Below are 20,145 nucleotides of genomic sequence, written 5' to 3'. Positions count from 1 at the left end.
AATCTTAAGTTTTTGCTTCATAAATGATAAAATGAACTTCATTAACTAATAAATAAATCTTGAATTTAAATCACAACAATATAATGGAAATGTTGGTTAAAAGACTACATTTGTAAAAGAATAATACAAAAACACACCTGTTCCCAATTCATTGTTATTAAATGAATTATAATGCAAGGTATACGAGTAATGCACGAACTGCTTTGTATTGCATTTAAGTTATTTGACTTGGAGCAAATTGATTTAATAAACATTGATAAGTCGTGCAATTAAGATGATGCAATGCCCAGGCGTGATAACATTTTCTGAATCATTTTATCTGCTCATCTGTAGCGTTAACTCACCATGCACTATAACAGTTACTGTGACTCCAGTTTACTTTGCAAGGAAAGTTTTACAAGAAAAACTTTCCTACAACAAAAAACAAGCCAATGGGAAGCATTGGGAAGAAACCAATGCAGGCAAAGGTTTCCAAGGAGGCTGTAATGTGAGGCATTACAATCCTACGATTCATAAGAGGAGGGAGTTGAGGAGAAGCACATATGTTCTTATGCTGTATGCTAATATGCTACAAAACACTTGGCTGCAGCTTCAGAGACAATGCAGGTATAAACACACACCTGCAGCATCTAGAGGACATTCAGCAGCTTCAGGAAACATGAGCAGCGTTTACTAAAAGCTGCAGAAACCAAACACAACGGAGACCAGGGGACACTAAAGAGAGACGCACACAGCTGGAGACCAGTGGACACTAAAGAGAGACGCACACAGCTGGAGACCAGGGGACACTAAAGAGAGACGCACACAGCTGGAGACCAGTGGACACTAAAGAGAGACGCACACAGCTGGAGAGCAGGGGACACTAAAGAGAGGGGCACACAGCTGGAGACCAGGGGACACTAAAGAGAGGGGCACACAGCTGGAGCCCAGGGGACCCTAAAGAGAGACGCACACAGCTGGAGACCAGGGGACCCTAAAGAGAGACGCACACAGCTGGAGACCAGGGGACACTAAAGAGAGATGCACACAGCTGGAGACCAGGGGACCCTAAAGAGAGACGCACACAGCTGGAGACCAGGGGACCCTAAAGAGAGACGCACGCAGCTGTAGACCAGGGGACCCTAAAGAGAGACGCACACAGCTGGAGACCAGGGGACACTAAAGGGCAGGGGACACTAAGAGAGACGCACACAGCTGGAGATCAGGGGACACTAAAGAGAGACGCACACAGGGGACACTAAAGAGAGACGCACACAGCTGGAGATCAGGGGACACTAAAGAGAGACGCACACAGCTGGAGACCAGGGGACACTAAAGAGAGACGCACACATCTGGAGACCAGGGGACCCTAAAGAGAGACGCACACAGCTGGAGACCAGGGGACACTAAAGAGAGACGCACATAGCTGGAGACCAGGGGACACTAAAGAGAGACGCACACAGCTGGAGACCAGGGGACACTAAAGAGAGACGCACACAGCTGGGACCGGAGCGCTGGGTGACCTTCAGGATCATAAAGCTGGACAACTGTCTCTGTTGGCAGAGTGAGTGTCTCATAGCTGGAAGTGTTTGTCCGTATATCTGAAGGTTAACTACGTTAGCGAGCTAGCTTTATAATCCTGAACGTCGCCAAGCGCTCCGGTCCCAGCTGTGTGCGTCACTCTTTGGTGTCCCCTGGTCTCCGTTGTGTTTGGAGCTTCTTGCAGGCCTCTTAATAAACGCTGTGCATGTTTCCTCAACTTGCTGAAGAGGTTTCTTCATCTGCACGTGTTTTATTTTAATATTTGCATCGTTTCTGAAGCTGCAGCGCGTTTCCTCTCATGGTTTGTGTTGTTTGCACCTCTCGGCCACTGCATCCTCCCTCCATATTCTGAAATTAAGATGTACAATGTACAGTCATGCCATCTCTGGCCTTTGTTACCGAGTTTGTGTTGCCTGCTGACACAGCGAGACAGGGTCAAGGATACATCTGACTCACCTCAGGCCCCCTGCTCTCCCCCAGGGACCGGACTGTCACTCACTTGGTGGTTACGCATCACAACTGACAGAGGCACAAAGTGAGAGCATCAACAGCAGCAACATCATCACCAAAAATCCCATCCTTAGCATGACATCTTCCTCCTCAGCTCTGTGGAGGGAAGCACAAACACGTTCACAAAAATAACGTGTCATTCAGAGTGAGGAGAGGGCCTAAAAATAAAGCATCTACCTTAAAGATTCTCCAGCCAGTCCTGCAAAGAGGTTCAAATGTTGGTTTATTGAGCCTTTTTCTAAATGCTCATTGAAACAGCGTTGGGCTGCTGCAGCTTTTAATTGGTATTAAGTAGATGACATAATAAGCACATGCATGGAGCAAAGGGTCCAAATGATCACAGCACTCTGTACATTAAGGGGAATACAGTCACTGATATACTGTACTGTAGCCCTGCAGAATATAAATCATGCTGAGACCATTTCAATGAAGACACAAACAGATATGGCTGATACAGTGAGCGGGCTAATACTCTAAGAGTGAATCTGAACTAAAACAGAGCAGCTCCGATTGTGTTTCTGCTCCTTCAAACTGTAGTGTGTGTTCAGTGTTGCTGTACAGGCTGAATCTGCTGCATGATTCATAGGTTTTCCCATCAATACAATGTGCTCTTGTATTTATTTGCATTGCATTTGTTATTGAGGTGATGCAGAAGTAACGTTAGATTTTTTTAAATAACCCTCCTAAGCTTTTCCAGCGAGTGCTCGTTCCCCAGGGTGCAACGGAGAATGAGATGGCAGCTCGCCAAACACCTTACATTTGGTCAGAAAGAAGCATTTCCTATTTGGCTGCACGATGAAAATGATGAAACTATACGATTATTTCTAAACTATTTGCTTCCACGCCCTGACAAATGAAGGCGGTGTGAACCCCTGCTTTGGGTTAACCCCTCCACTGGTTTCCGCCCCAATCTACCTGTCTAGACTCCTTCAGATTCTACATTGTTCTGAAATAATCGTCTGGCTCGGCGTACAAGGCGAGCCCAGGTTCACTCGACCGTCTCCGGCTCACAGCGGTGGGCGTCTCCCCCTTTTTCCTCTCCCTCTCCCTCATCCTGCTGCTGCATGCTGCCATTTTAAACTGCTCCTGAGTGGCAGGCGGGCGACAGGGCGGGGCTGGGAGAAGTGGCGACGGCGGCCATGATGGAGGAGCCACTACACCCACTACAGTTGAGGAACGGCCTCAATATCAAAGACACACGTTGAGGGGTTGTGTTGGGGAGCAAAAGCGGGGAGAATACAAGTGATTAAATCTGCAGAGTGCACGCCGAACACATTACGAAAAACTAGAAATTCTTACAATTCCAGGAAATTTCGTCCTCGTTTTTGCAGGAAAATTCTACTTTTGCATGCTGAACTCTCAAATAACATTCTACATCAATAAAAAGCCATTATAGTAAATACTAAGTCAAATATGCATTAAAACGATTATATTATATTATCTCTCTTCCATGAAATCACACATGCATGAGCTCTGAAAAAGCACACATTAAAAGACAGTCAATATTAGGAAGAGATGCAAACATGCAATTTCACAAAGGCACAATAAAATTACTACAAATTAAAATATTGTGAACAAGACACACCTTAAAAAAGCAGCCGAGGAAGACGAGCATTACTCAGATATGCTTTAAAAAATATATGAAATAAATGAAAGTATATGTATTTTTGGGTTTATCTTCAAAGTGCTTGTTGAGCATCACAAGGTAGGACACATTATGATTTACTTACTGCGCATGTGGTGCAAAACGTCCAAGAATGAATCCAAAATAAAAAGCTATCCTGAAATAAAAACACTGTGGCCTTACTAAACATGTCAGACTTCATTATGATTGATTTAAAATGCACTTCCTTTACGTCAAAATAAAATAAATGGACATCCTATGGAATAAAAAAAAGATTTGAGTTTCTACAAATAAAATCATTTAAAAACTAAATCTAGTAAAAATTCACTAATATTTATTAGTGAAATAAAAGAAGGGCTTCCTATTCATGCCACAACTAATAAAGAAAAACTCCCTCCTTCCTCGAGTGTTATTGTAGATCTAGAGCAAACAGATCTAGACGTGTCTCTAATCTGAACACCCTGTCAGCCATATTGTTCCTGTGACCCAACTGCAGATGTCACAGGATTTTAAAATAAAAAAAGGAACTTTTGGCCCAAAAAAAATGCACTCTTGTAGTCCCTGAAAGCAGATTGTGTACAAAGTGGGTCACGCCCGTCCCCCCGCCTCACTTCCCCACCCCCAGAAGTGGAAATTAAAACTGAGAAATGGCTTCCCTGGATGACCAGAGCGGCTCCCAACCAACTACATCTCAGGTCAAAGTTCATCGAGTCCCCTTGGCAACACCAGGGCAACAGGGTGTCTAGACAGGTCATGGTATCCCCAAACCACCCCCTGGTTTCTTCCGGAAGGAGGTGTCAGCAGCCGCCAAGTGCAGGGTGAACAGGGCGGAGGATGGGGGTCGGACCTTTGGCCCCTGGTGAGGTCGGATCAGCACCTCCACCCTCCACTGATCAAAGCGGAGGATCCTCCACGCTAGCGTCCCAGTCAAAGTGGGGAGATGAACTCTGTAATCTAGACGTGTCCAAAACCTCCAATTGTCTTCTTTCACAGCCCCCCAAAATGGACCCTTCCGGTGCCGCTGATTACATTAAAGAGGAGGACAGCCTCCTTTTCAGTGAGGGCGCCCCGGACAAAAGAGTCGCTTCCGTGCCCCCTTTCGCCATCTGGTCCCGAAATCACAGAAGAAAAAAAAAGGAACCCAGGAACGAGACGGCCTTTAAAATGAAAAGCTTGCTGTTTGAATAGATGGGCAAACATACAGTAAAGCCCCCGCACAGACTGGAAGCCAAAACCTGCAATCAGCAAATAGAGCGGCTCTGATGAGCAGGCCTGGACGGGTTTACCCGCACGTGCATCTTCAATACTGCAAAGAGGATGCATGGTTTGGATATATTTGTGATGGAAGAGACATTAAAAACACTGATAAATGTGATAATTCTGGGTTTTAATTACAGCTCAGTCAATAAAAGAGGGTGGATAATTGAATAAAAGCCCAATAAATGTTGGATAAAAAGGGTTTTTTGACACAAGCATCATCCAGAAGGTGTGTCGGTTACAATATCCTGCATGATGCATGTTTAATACTGCAAAGAGGATGCATGGTTTGGATAGATTTGTGATGGAAGAGACATTAAAAACACTGATAAATGTGATAATTCTGGGTTTTAAATCGCAATTTAGCCAATAAAAGGAGGTCAATAATTTAAAAAGCACGTTTGGCACAAATCTGGCCCCAACAAAGCCAAATAGAGGTTGGATGAAAGGGATTCGTCCAGAAGGTGTGTCAGTTACAATATCCTGCATGATGCACGTCTGGATCCCCGTTGGTTAGCTGTGTCAGTGTTTCTGCACATGGCGTCATGACTTTTGGACTCGCAGATCCAATAATACGTTTCCCTTGCAGCTGCTGGTCTGGCCGCAGATTATTCAGCAGCTCATGTTGCCACGAAAAGTCCCAGGAATCCAAACGCTGATTACTTCACCGCTGCCAACGACTGGCCTTTCATCAGCGGCGTCTCCAGCCTCGTAGTGAGACAGTCTTCATTAAGGGTTGTGCAAAAAGTAGACATTATTTGGACGTTATCAGGCATTATTGGGATGTTTTGAGCCGATCTTGGTCTTAAAAACCTCCCATTAGATTAATAGAAAGCACTAATTCTCCTTCACTCTTTCCTCTACTTCTATATCTGACTTATAGGTATCAAGGAGATTTTAAATAAAGCCTTAAAGCTGCCAACCTGCACTCCGGAGGTCTTTTAAACACCATGCACCATTATTTAATCCAGGTTACAGTAGTGTTTCCTCCACACGTTGTGGTGTTTTGGAGCTGGTGCTGTGCATAGCTTCTCTTTGGTAAATAACCTCATCAGAGGGAAGGTGACGCTGCCCTTGATGCTGGATCAGGAGGAAGGTGGAGGATGTGCAGCATGGGATCAGGGGTAAAACCTACCTCCAAAAAGATCCTTTAGCACACACATCAGGGGTGTAAAAATGTAAACTATCCCCGTGCTTACAGTACCACGATATACATATTGAATAGAAACTGATTTTGCACGATTCTGAGTGATAAAGTTCAAATGACATGAAAAAAGTGCGGTATTCATTCTCAATCACGCAAAGAAACAGGTTAACGGTTGAGACGATTACCAAGACGCACTCAGTGAATAACCTGCTATGATATTCACTCTTAAATTAGTGCTATGATGTGCAGGGTTTCCTCTAAACATGTGTCACTCTCACTCTTCAAATACAACAAGCTTCACTTTAAGTAAAGGCACTTCCTCTAGGTCTCAGATAGACCCGTCATTCAAACTTTTAGACGTAGATCTGCAGGATTAACCCAAATTAAAAGTATTACCAGAACAAATTGATGTTTGAATGAATCATGAGCTTAAAAACAGCGAATATCTAAGGTAAAACTGCGGCACCTAAAGACGAGTTATCTCCTATCAGCTTTAACACTCAGATAGATTATGTAAAGCTGATTAGAAGTATTGAACTATCATGTAAGTTTAATATATTTCGCCTTGTGTTAAACACCCGGGTCTGACTCAGCACTTTTATAAACTACAGGTGCTAATTATCCACCGTTGTAAAGCTGCTGCCTCTTTCTTCATCATAAAATCACATCATCCCGGCCCAAACCTATCCGGAGCTGCTTTAATCCATTTATAAATAAGAGAAAAGCATGAAAATAGGTAAACAGCTTCACAAACAAGCACTGCAGAAACACACTAAAGGATGCACATCTGAGCAGCCAGAATGATCAAATTACAGATAAATAAGCAGATTCTCAAATATGTACTGAAGGAAAGTCTGCAGCTTTACATCCTGAGAATATATACATGCATTAAATATATGAAAGGGTTCCTATCAGTGTGTAGAGTCTCTCCTGGGACATGTCTCCATGCTTTAATGTTCAGAAAGCGCTTTATGTTTCTCATCCTGCCTGTGCTGCAGCGCCTCTTTTCACCCTCTGTCTGAAACCAGAGCTGCTCTGAATGGTTAGCCGGCCACAGCCACAGCCACAGCCACAGCCACAGCCACAGCCACAGCCACAGCCACAGCCACAGCCACAGCCACAGCCACAGCCACAGCCACAGCCACAGCCACAGCCACAGCCACAGCCACAGCCACAGCCACAGCCACAGCCACAGCCACAGCCACAGCCACAGCCACAGCCACAGCCACAGCCACAGCCACAGCCACAGCCACAGCCACAGCCACAGCCACAGCCACAGCCACAGCCACAGCCACAGCCACAGCCACAGCCACAGCCACAGCCACAGCCACAGCCACAGCCACAGCCACAGCCACAGCCACAGCCACAGCCACAGCCACAGCCACAGCCACAGCCACAGCCACAGCCACAGCCACAGCCACAGCCACAGCCACAGCCACAGCCACAGCCACAGCCACAGCCACAGCCACAGCCACAGCCCACAGCCACAGCCCACAGCCACAGCCCACAGCCACAGCCACAGCCCCAGCCACAGCCACAGCCACAGCCCACAGCCACAGCCCCAGCCACAGCCCACAGCCACAGCCACAGCCCACAGCCCACAGCCACAGCCCCACAGCCACAGCCCACAGCCACAGCCCCACAGCCACAGCCACAGCCACAGCCCCACACACACACACACACACACACACACACACACACACACACACACACACACACACACACACACACACACACACACACACACACACACACACACACACACACACACACACACACACACACACACACACACACACACACACACACACACACACACACACACACACACACACACACACACACACACACACACACACACACACACACACACACACACACACACACACACACACACACACACACACACACACACACACACACACACACACACACACACACACACACACACACACACACACACACACACACACACACACACACACACACACACACACACACACACACACACACACACACACACACACACACACACACACACACACACACACACACACACACACACACACACACACACACACACACACACACACACACACACACACACACACACACACACACACACACACACACACACACACACACACACACACACACACACACACACACACACACACACACACACACACACACACACACACACACACACACACACACACACACACACACACACACACACACACACACACACACACACACGACTTTCCAAACTTTTCTGCAGACAGCAACCCTGCAGGGACTTCCTGTTGCTACCCCCCTGAATCCTACATGCACCAAACTCCTGCTCTTTTGTTTACGAGTAAATAAAAATCATTATCAAGAGCATCCCACTCCAGCGTCTTCTGGGGGTTTGCACATAAGTGGCAGCTCCAACTGCAGGGCGGGAGGGGGGGGTTTAAGTGAAGTGAGTGTGACATATAGAGGGCAGGTGGTGCCAGTCAAGTGAAGTAAACGAGCACAGTCCCAATCTGTAGCTTCCTCGCTCCGTAATTAGCTATTTTTCTCTCCAAATGATATCATCAGGCCTCACGCTCATTATTCAGCGCCGGAAATAACCGCCAATCCTACGGAGACCCGAGGAGAGCGGCGTCAGGGAGGGAGCGGAGTCGCCATGTGAAACCAACAAGAACCAACACGACACCTGGCTTTCTGCAGCTAAAGTGGGCTGCTGCACACTGCTGAGCACCAGGCGAAGACTCCTGACTCGCAGAGGGAAGAACAGCACATATGGTCGGCCATATAGGGACCGAAAAACATGCTTTCATCCAAATGAAAGAGGAGATCATCCATACAGAGAGCCAAGAACATGCCCAATAGTTATCATGTTCAAGTACACATCAAATCTGTTTATAATGCACCATTTAGAGCCGATATCTGCTCAGGTTTTGGTATTTTAACTGCATCTTACGGTAGAAAACATTTTTAAATATCGGAGAAAAGCACCAGGATAATTATTCAAAGCAACTTACATTAAGTGCAACACATCGGAATAGAAAAGCACATTTGTTTCAAAAAGCCAAAATAGTTGCATTAGTTGATATTTTATTACATCATTCCTATTTTATTCATATTTGTCCATGCATTAACTCTGACCTGGACTACCCTGTGTTTAAATCTTATTCCTGTTGCTTAAACACCTGGAGTTCAATAAAAGTCGGTATTATCTCAACTTAAAAAGGAGAAAGTGCTTTTTATTGGTCCTTATCATGGAATATATGCATGTTGATGACTCTTTGGTCCATTAAATGTATTTTAAAGACGAGAGTTTAACTTTAATTCCCCCTTCCCTTATAAAAATATAAATTTGCTCTTTGAGGAACTACTTTTTAAGCCTGCATTTGACCACCTGTTCGCTGCAATTTTGAGTTTAAGGTTGGGAGGAAAATAAACAATCAGGCTTTTAATTTAGATTATTTTCTGAGAAAATGAGTGAAAACTTCTTAAAACATGACAGGTGAGACCTCTAACTCAAGACTGAAGATGGATCAACATTACAGATACAACAGGAAGTGCTAAAATATGTCCTCATGCATGCTCTCTCAATTCCACAAAACAGACTGAAACCTCAAAGTTCTGTCTTATACACAAACAAACATTAGTCATATCCAAACAAATCTGTCAAAAATAAACAGAATTGAGACAAAAAAATAGATTTATTGATGATTAACTTGCATTATCGTCAATCAGAATAAGAAATAGTTGCCATTTGGTTTTGAAAGCAGACATTAGTTAAAATGTGCATTAAAACAAATACATATAAACGTCTAACTGTCCTCTCACTTCAGTTTTAAGCACGTTACACTGAGCTAATGTTTAATTAATAAAGAACAATGTAAATAAAGAACTTAAGGGAAGATGCAACATGAAAGAGGGGCAATGGAAATGTTAATTGGAGTCTGGAGACTTCACCGGTTAATTGATAGTAAATATAAACAGCTTTTGTTTGCAGAGCGACTCAGAGGAAGCTCTGGGGAACTCATCGAGCTCCTGCACGTATTTAAAGGTGATATGGGTCCAAAAGCTCTTGAAGAGGGTAATTAGTCAGCAGGCCGAGGCGGTAATCACCTTGTGACGGAGATAAAAGGACGCGGGCTGAGACCCTTCACACCACAGCCGGTTCCAGGGGTCATGTGCTAAGTCCCGCTAAGAGCCTCAGAGGGCACAACGCCGGCCACTGGTGTGTGAGCGTTTCAGGAAAACACCAGCACACTAAACATGAAAAATATCAATTTCACATTTGGTTTAACGCTTTCACACTTTGTGTCAGCGACACCCGGGGAGCAGGGCTGCGGAAGACACAACACAGCTCCTGGATAAGGATCATGTTAATGCCTATCAATTAGGATCAAAAAGGGATTAAGCGGCATGGTTGCAGCGGCAGGACGGAGGCCCGTGCAAAGTCACTGAATGCTAGAGGTCACACCCCCGACTTCATTAGGCCTGACCTCTTCCACCACCATTGTGTGCAGGGGGAGAGACCCTGCAGTGTGTGGGAGGCTGACGGAGAGTCAGATATGAGAGATCAGCCAGATATGAAATATTCACTTCCAGCGTCCACCGAGACTGATTAGGTTCCTGCAACTTGGAGCAGGTGGGTATTTACTCATAAACCCCCCGACCTCACCTCAGAGGAGTGACATTTACTAATTAGTCACGGTGCAGCCCCCACCCCTCTCTCTCATTGACGAACTCTATGTTGCCGTCTTAATTCACAAAAAGGTCAAATGGCAAGGTGTGTCCAGGTGTGTTAAAATAAGCCCCAATTAGGGAGAAATGCAGCACACCCTCGCAGAGTCGACCAACTTGAAAAGTTTCAGTAAAGCTGCTAAACTCAGGCAATTATAGTGCTGGAGCATGGTGAGGAATTGTCTTTGCACACAAACCCTTTGAGCAAATACAATATTTAGACTAAATGACAAAAGAGCAAGAGCACAAACGTAACGGGAGGTTGCATCATTAAAGTGCTGCGAGATGACTTCATAAACCTGTTTCATTGATATTTTTAACTATGGTTTTAGCATCTTTGAGCAAAAAACCCCATAAATATCTGAACGTTGTTTTTTATATGGTTTCAAAGTACCATACTACAAAGATAAAATGTAGACCAAATTACACAACAGCAAATGCACCAATGTGGATTTTGACTCCTAACAGAAGGGTTGCATCGTTAAATCTCAAAATGAGTTTTCAAACCCGCAGAAAAACTGTTTCATTGCATATCTTCTGGTAAATTCAACATGGATTTAGCATCTTTGAGGCAAAAAAGCCGATAAATATAATGGTGTTCAATGTACTATACTACAGATGTTACTCACTCAAGCACTCTAGGTCATTGCTGAACTGTTCCACAGCTAATGGTTTGTTTCTTGATTAAAATGAGTTCAAAAGAAACCAATTAACTGTTTAAAAATGTGTCTAAATATCCCCATTATGCTCCAAGTATAGGTAAAGCTCTATATAGGGTTACAAGGACACTCTGTACTTTACATGCAACCCTTCAAAAGCCTGGCAGAGAACGTGCAGGGTTATATAACCAACAGTGCATTAATAATAAGAGTAACCTGAGTACTTTAATATCAAATGCAATGCAGATAAAGCTATTTGTTGTGTTCAGGTTTTTACCAACACTGTAATCCTGCAAGAATTCCTGATTTTTTAGCAGAAATCTGATTTTTTTCCATGCAACTGTAAAGGAATACAGCTACCTTTAATTGCACCCTGATTATTCCGTTCAATGCAGTATTTTAAATGCTAGTATGCATCCTTTTTGCTCTACGTCTCCTCGTATGCAAACTTCTATCCAGCACTATGAGAACTCAAAACAGAAAGCAGGAGTTCATGTCAGGCCAGAAGTTTCTCTTACAGAAAGTGAGCACTTGTTTGAGCAGGCGTGCAGCTCGCTCCGCACTGATCAGCCAGGCCTGCAGCTTCTTTGTACCGTTTATGAGGAGGTTATAGACGAGCACACTGCATCACAAAGCCAATGCAGTCAAAATAAAAACAGGAAGTCTCGCTAACACTGAGTGTTTGATTTAAATCCAGCCCCACAAACAAGTCTCTGACATTTCTTATTTCTGTGCATGCGTTTCATTGTTGGTGTATAGGCTGAATATGCTTAACAAAAAGGCAGGTTTTCCTACAAATACAACCATTTTTAATCCTAATCTTGGTTTCTTCTCTAAGGTCACATTGGTCTGCTGTCTTGCATAAAACCCTTAAATAAAACATCTTATTGACATTTCCTTTAGTTCCTTTTCCTGCCAATTTGAACAGATTTAAACATGCAAAACACTAAATAAATACAACTTCAAATGCATCCACCTATAGTTTAGGTTACACATGCATTAAAGCACGTTCCCGCTCCCAGTGTGCAGGGCTTAGTGTCCCTGACAGCCACTGTTGTGCTACGTGGCATTAAACAGTGTGGCTTTCCCAGCAGCTCTTAACAGGGAACCAAAACAAGTATTTAAGAGGGTAAAGGTCAGCGAACCCTCTCAGGGAGTCAGGAGGCCCCTCTACAGCACAATATACAGTACTAGAAATCATGCAAAGGGATTATTACTTTATGTTTAGGTCTATATGGAGATGCAACTTGAAAATAAAACACATGTATGACGAAGTATTTAAAACAAATGTGCAAAACAGCGTGCACTTCATACTTCTATCCTTCTAAAAATATATAGAACGTTTAATATGCATAAAGAGTAAAATAGTGTATTGCATTATTTTCTACAAGCATAATACGGTCGTACAAAAAACCATCGATTCATTTTCATTTTGTTTAAAACCCATGAAAATATCATTTGTATTGAATAATGTCGTCGATGCCGAAAAAAACCCAGCTTTTATTTAATTTAGATAAATTAATTAGGCAACAGTTTTAATTTATAACACGAGTAAAACGAACAACGGCTGTAATAATCAGAGGTTCTAAACACAAAATATATATTTACGTTGCTTTGCAAAATTGTCTTTAACTCAAATTGCAAAGCTCATGTTTGCGGTGGAGCGTCGATCGCTTTTGCAATGAGAAATATGAATTAGAAACTGTATCTTTAAAGATAAATTCATTTCACTTTTATTTTCTGACTGTTGTATATTTTATTATTTGCTTAGAATTTAATTGCGTGCTTAAGAATTTATGCAAGGCTTCATCGACGCGAGTTTTCTAGCAGAAAAATACTCTACAAATTAAATAAAAATAGGACATTTTGGCACTAAAATAAATAGAAGTGCATCGCGCAGTAATCAGAAACTAAACCTCTAAATTATTTCATTCACCCAAACATTTTTCAGATTCAGTATCATTTTTAAATTGGTTTGCTCTATGTGTGCCGTTTTTAAAACTGAAATTTCTGCAGCGACTTTCAGTTTTCTACAGTCATCTCTTTCGCCCAAATCTAAGATGGAGGCCGCTGGCTGTGAGTTATCGATGGCCAGCGCAGTCACAGCTGTGCAGCGGTGCTCTGCAGGAGAGAACAGGCAAATGGATCCATGTTTTGGCAGTCTGCCAGGAGACTCCTTAAAAATACAGCGAAGGCCTTGATTTAAAATATGCCACGCCAATGTCAAAGGAAACTGCGTCACTACGAAGCAGAGGCTGCTGGGATAAACATCCCACAGCTCCACAGAACACAATGGCAGGTGCCGCTGTGTGACAGAGCTCAGAAACAACATTTGTGCACAGAAATAACCCCAGAAATCTTTTCATTACAGAGGCAGCATTAGAGGCTGCAGATGAAAGCCTGTTTTCTCCAGACATCCTCATAAAGTTGGACCTCGTGACTGTTGGTGGAGGCAACGGGCCAATAGGAACGCGGGATGACGGCTCGGAGCCCGTCTTGCATCAGCATTTTTCCCAGCTAAGCCTCAAGTGAAAGTTACCAGATCCATACCCATGATTATCTTATGAAGAGATCACAAATCATGGGGAAAGATTGCCGCTGACGAGTGAATGACAGCGCTGAGTTTGATCAGCCACTTTGCTCATCATCACATCACGAGCCAAACTGCTCAGTAAATACTGGTGTGTGTGTGTGTGTGTGTGTGTGTGTGTGTGTGTGTGTGTGTGTGTGTGTGTGTGTGTGTGTGTGTGTGTGTGTGTGTGTGTGTGTGTGTGTGTGTGTGTGTGTGTGTGTGTGTGTGTATGTTTCCCTCAGGCAATCACATTCACTCTGCAGCACCTTAAAGCATTCCTGGAATAGCTCCTCTCCACTTTAACTTGCCCAAATGTGCTCTAATGAAAGGTCAACACGGATCTTACCATCGGGGCGGTCACACTGCAGGGGCGAAGGCATGGAGGCATGACAGACTGCAGGACAACCCTGGATCTCCTGTCAAATTAAAGAGAAAACACATTAAAAAAACAGTGGTTAAAGAGTCAAAATGCAAGAAAATGCATTAAATTAAACACTTTTTCAGTTCCGTTTTTCGTGGATTTCGGGTCGAACAGTTAAAAAAAATGCTTGTTAACATCGTTGTAAAAAACGCCTGAGCTATAGAAGTTATATTTCCATTAAAAAAAGATATTTAAATGTTTATTTCACGCCATTTTCATTAGAAATAGGAATTGTTTTAAGGGAATATTTAGAAATATGTCACCTTATGTGTAATATGCATGCAGCAATATGCCTGGTTCTGTGGTCACTGACGCACATAAAGCTAATGATTACTATTATTAAAGAAAAACTGCATGCATGGAGCGACGACTGATTTTCTGTATGCCTTCATAATCATTATTATTAAAAACTGCAATATGCCTGTTCCCGTGTTTTCCTATCCTCTTACCTTTCGTAATTGCAATTCCAGTCATTTTTGCCAGACCCTGCATCAGGTCTGGGACAGGCCCTGCAGAGACAGTGCATGCTTTGAGTGTGTCTGTCCTCTCAGGTTAAAACCATAATCACAACAAGCAGCGAGAGAAACCTTTAAGGGTTCTGACAGGACGAGTCTGCAGGAGCTGACAGCAGATATGCAGTAAGTAGGTGTTAATGAAGATATCTGTCCGGGCTGGTCACTGATACAGCAAACAGATAAACATCACAAGACTCACTGAGGGGAAGTAATGTCAGAGGGAGGAGAGCAGCACTCTTACATGCCATCCAAAATCCCTTTGGGCCGGGAGAAATGTGCAAAAACTAATATTGCACATTGAAAAGTGACTCAAAAAAGCTGCTAAAATGCATGTAGTTTAATAAATGAATAAAAAAAGGTTCAACCGGTACTCACTTTTTACGAATTGGTATTTCAGTACGTTAAATCTTTGATAATAATGCATAAATTCATCCTGTTGTCCTTCAAACAGATGGTGTATAAAGGCCTTAAGAATGTACATGCTTTAATAAATCCACTGAAAGTAGGATCCTTAAAATGAAACCAAGACGCTTTTCTTCCATCCTATAGCTTTCCACTTTAACGAAATAAATTATAGGTTATTATTAAAGCAGTTAAGTGACAAAAGCACCTCAAACAAAGCCTTGCATGCACCTTTCAAAAGGAAATGCAATCTAGAGTAGGCGAGTGCACGCAAGTAGTCCAAAATGTACCAAAAAGTTTAATTGAAACAAAATTATTGAATGTTTTTTGCAGCTGCTCAGGCATCATCGACAACGTTTGTAAATGATTGCACATTACGTAAAATATGACTCGTGTTTCGGTGTGCCACAAACTCTTTTTTATAAGCAATTGTTTTTCATTTCTTGCAAGCTGCCTGCACGGTGCTGCAGATATCCACCCAGAAACAAACTGAGGTGTCTGTTAGCAAGACGCATAAAAATATAGAGAAAGCAACAACAAATTCTAAATTAAGAAGCAAATGCTGATGTTTTTTGACATGCTGAGGCATTTTAGTTACTCACAACTCATTTTGGAAAGCTTTTGGCACTGTTATGAATCAGACAAAATGGCTACCAAGCGTCCCAATACGAAACGATACGCAGCATGGAGAAAGAAATAGGGAATAAACGCCCATCAAGTCAAGAATAACATAAAACTGTCCAGTTTTTGGGTTGCTTGGCTTAGAAATATAGATAAATAATCATCCAATCGGCTAAACGTACAATATTTAAGTTATAAAAACCCTTTAAAAGATCTACATTAACCATCACTTCAGTGTGAAAGCAGCAGATTTCCTGGGTGTCACTGAAGTGTAATGCAACCCCATGTTTCCCCATGTTTCCCTGCTCACATCAACTCATATACGTCATGGATAACAACAATGCTATAGCAGCCATCTTGCCCCAAAAGAGCAGACACTGGGGAGGAGGGAGGAAGGCTTCCCGAGTCATATGACTGCACACTCAATGCTGAGATCTGCAGTGACAGAGCAAAAGCGTCTAGACAAGTCTGAGGCGGCTGCCGCAGATCAGGTACATATGCACTGCAGTGTTTTTGGTTAAATGCAAGTTTTAATTCCTGCAAAACGATGCAAAAGCGGCACATTTTGGGTAGGAAATAGTGTGCCGATAGACCTTATTCAAAGTCTGGACAAGCTTTGTTCGAAATAACCATTGCAACATTACAAAATATATTAAATATGCCAAACTCAAACACCGATGTGTGAAAACAGTAAAAACATGCAGACTTCTACATTCAAAGCTGTGATGCTGCAAGATTATATTTAAAGTTACGTCAAAGCTATGCATTTGAATAAAGGGGAAAACAGCATTTGAATATTAGTGTGTATTCTTTATGTGCTAATGCTAAACATTTAAAGGTGCTTATACACAGTTTTATTGGACTTTGAAGCTACTTGTAGAAAGTTTAAACTAAATACCAAACGCATTAAGATGCAGAGTTCAGAAAAGCATAAATAAAAATGTTGTTTTCTGTGGATTTAATCAAGACAGATGAATAAACGCTGTCTGATCAACTCCTTTAAATGCATGCAGCTTTCCTGACCCCAGTTCAACCAACCTTGTGCAGGCTGCTGTCTGGATGGTGCACTCCTCCTGAACTCCATGGCTGACGGATGATCCCCTGCAGAGCCTAAACAAGAGCAGGCAGAGAAAGAAACATGTCAGACAGGATGCATTTTACTCCAGCTCTGAAGCCATATAGATTCGTTAAGATAATTAGGATGTCTGCACATGTGACATATGAAATATAAAGCCGTGGTGTGGTGTGGTGTCATAAATAAGAGTTAAAACAGAGGAATAAAGCAGTTTCCCTCTCAGGTAATGAACAGGTGGGGTTAATGAACAGCGTCATCAGCACAGGTGCGTCACCTGCGCAACCTCCAAACAAAATAGCTAGCTTACCGGGTGAAATGGGTACGAAAATGTGCATTAAACGCCTCCTTTAAACCGCTTAAATCATAAATGTCTACTCCAATATGAACCTACAGAGCAGGGTTATTTATTATCTAAGCAAAGCATGCGCAAAACAGCATGTAAAGGCGACTGCTGCGGCAGGGTTAGCTCCAACTTGTCTCACCTACCTGGGAATAAAGAGCCTGACACTGCAGGAGAAAAAACTTTCACAGCGTTTATATAAAAACATACATTTAGCTCAGCGTGGCGACTCTGTTGTACGAAGGCGTTTTGAGGAAGAACGCGGGGAAAAAATCCATTTGCAACGAGCGTCTTCCTCGAAAAATGTGGAAACACATAAAAAAAACTCCATCCCCAATTTTATCAAATTCAGACAGACTCCAGACAGTCTCCGAGCGGGGACGTGCCTGCTTGTCCCGCGCGTGCACGTGGAATGGCGCGGGAAGCGGCGATAACAGATACAGAGTGACACCAGCCAGCAGCCAATAGGAATGGAGGAAACAGGGAATCGAATCTATGAGCCAAATCAGAGCGGCCGATAAGCAGGAAACCCCGCCCCCTCATCCTACTCAGCCGTGTGTTGACAGTGCACTGAATAAAACAACAGTCTGAGTTAAGCAGATCTGAGATGTGGGTCACTGACTGCAGACTATTCTCTGGCTGCAGATGAGTGCTATTGTGTTTAACAAAGACATAGTAACACCTCAGACATGTACATAAATTATACAAGTAATTGCATATCTCATTAGATGATTGCAATTAACTAAAAGTACCATACTTTGCTTTCGTTATATGCTTTTTAAATTTACTACCAGTTTACGGTACATACCATACACTGATTCTCCTTTACCCAGTGTGCCCTTTGTTTTAAAGCAGCAGTTATAATTATGTATTGTTTTATAATGCATAATACTATACAGTTGAAATTACGGCAGTGGTCCTAGCATTAAATGAGGTTTTATGAGTACCAGGATGTCTTACTGTTCCATGCTAAAGGTATGCAGCATACATATGCATATAGGATTGTCTTTGGATCATATATTCCTTTATATCTTTTCAATTGAAGCTCAAATCCATGACTAGCTTCCAATAAAAACCATGCATTCAAACCCCAATTGGGCCCTGATAGTGTCCAGATATATCCACATTAATTTGACCTTCCCTCAGTATGAGTCTGCTTCAGCTATATACATATAGACACAATGCATTATGATTCTTAAAAACATAAATCTTTCATTGCAAAATAATATTTTCCAGGCATAAACTCCACAGCTCCAGTTCCACTTTCTCAAGACAGTTGCTGACACTCTTGACCATAAAACGCATTGTCTCACACACAAAACAACTTCCAAGTTGGCATTTGAATCAAATTTTTAAAGGCGTACAGACAAGTTTGTTGTAAAGAACCTCTGTCCTTTGGATTGAAAATAACAAGTCTTGTCTCCTTCGGTTTTGCACCCTTTAATTTGCATTGTTATGGAAAACCACTGGATTTGGATAGGGCACACACTCATTGAGGTCGCCATAATAGAGAGTGACAGCTCCCCTTTTCACATCTATTGGGAAGTAAAATCAAAATTCCTGGGAAAGTGAATCCAGGAAGCATAGAAATATCTCAGACAGCTTTGGGAACAGCTGTTTGATGAAGTGTGGGATACATATTGATATGATTTGCATGAGAAAAACTGGATAAATAAGCTTGTGCATGTGCATACAGCATGGAAACTGTGAGTGTGTGTGCCTGAAACATCAGGCTTTTATACAGTTTAGAAAGTGAAAGAGCAGCAGTCCCTTGCTGTTTGCTTTTTAATTTTTAAATATTGGCCTGAAATCTGAATGTACAGAGTGTCACAGCACTTGCATTTCATATAACTTTTTAAAGAGAAGAGGATAACATTTGCCAACTCAACATCTTGAGTGTACAATCCCAACAGTCCATTACAATTCACACACTGTCTTTCTGCAGGAAAACCCCTTTACGCTTTCTCAAATTAAAAATCTCATGGCTGATCCACTCCATCGCCCTGGCTTTCAGATATTGACCTTGTGCTGCTGCAAAATAGCTTCCTCACTGCGGGACGCCAAAATGAGCCGATACAATGAGGCTTCAGTTCACTGCTCACCTCTCTTTGGTGTCTCTCGGGGTCTTTGTTGACGTTTGTCAGCCAAAGGAGGAACATGGGGGTTAGAAATCGACTGTAACAACTTTTACTCCCAGACTTAAGCAGGAGAGAAGGAGAAAAAACCTGGTCAGAGATGTACAAGCCTTTGACTTTACAGGGACGGAAAATCAAAGGAGGAACTTGAATAAAGACTAAGCGCCATATTGGATTTAGAAATTCACCAAGATGCAAAAAGGACACGGATGTATACTCTGCATTTGCTGTATCTCAGTGATTGGAGACCATGAATTTTGATTCAATTGATTTCACCTTCTTGTGAGTGTCTGGTGCATGCAAATAGTTGATGTGCTATTAAACATACCTACATACAGAATGATGGGACTGACAACCCTATCTACACAAAATCTGATTAGCATATCAGAAACAGAGAAAAAACCTGCAAAATATCTCATTTATAAATTCGAAAATTGAGGGCATTATGAACAGAAAACAAAAAAGGAAAAATAAGAAAAAACAGCAAAAACAAAACACAAGTGCTTTATAGGTTAACCAATCTAATGTTGGCCTCTGTGTTTAGCTGGCCCGTCAAGCAGCTCCCTCTTTTGTAGCGTCTCCTACCCACAATGCATCAGT

Source organism: Eleginops maclovinus, chromosome 21, assembly GCF_036324505.1.
Source record: "Eleginops maclovinus isolate JMC-PN-2008 ecotype Puerto Natales chromosome 21, JC_Emac_rtc_rv5, whole genome shotgun sequence".
Classification (NCBI taxonomy): Eukaryota; Metazoa; Chordata; class Actinopteri; order Perciformes; family Eleginopidae; genus Eleginops; species Eleginops maclovinus.
This window is presented reverse-complemented; position numbering follows the sequence as displayed.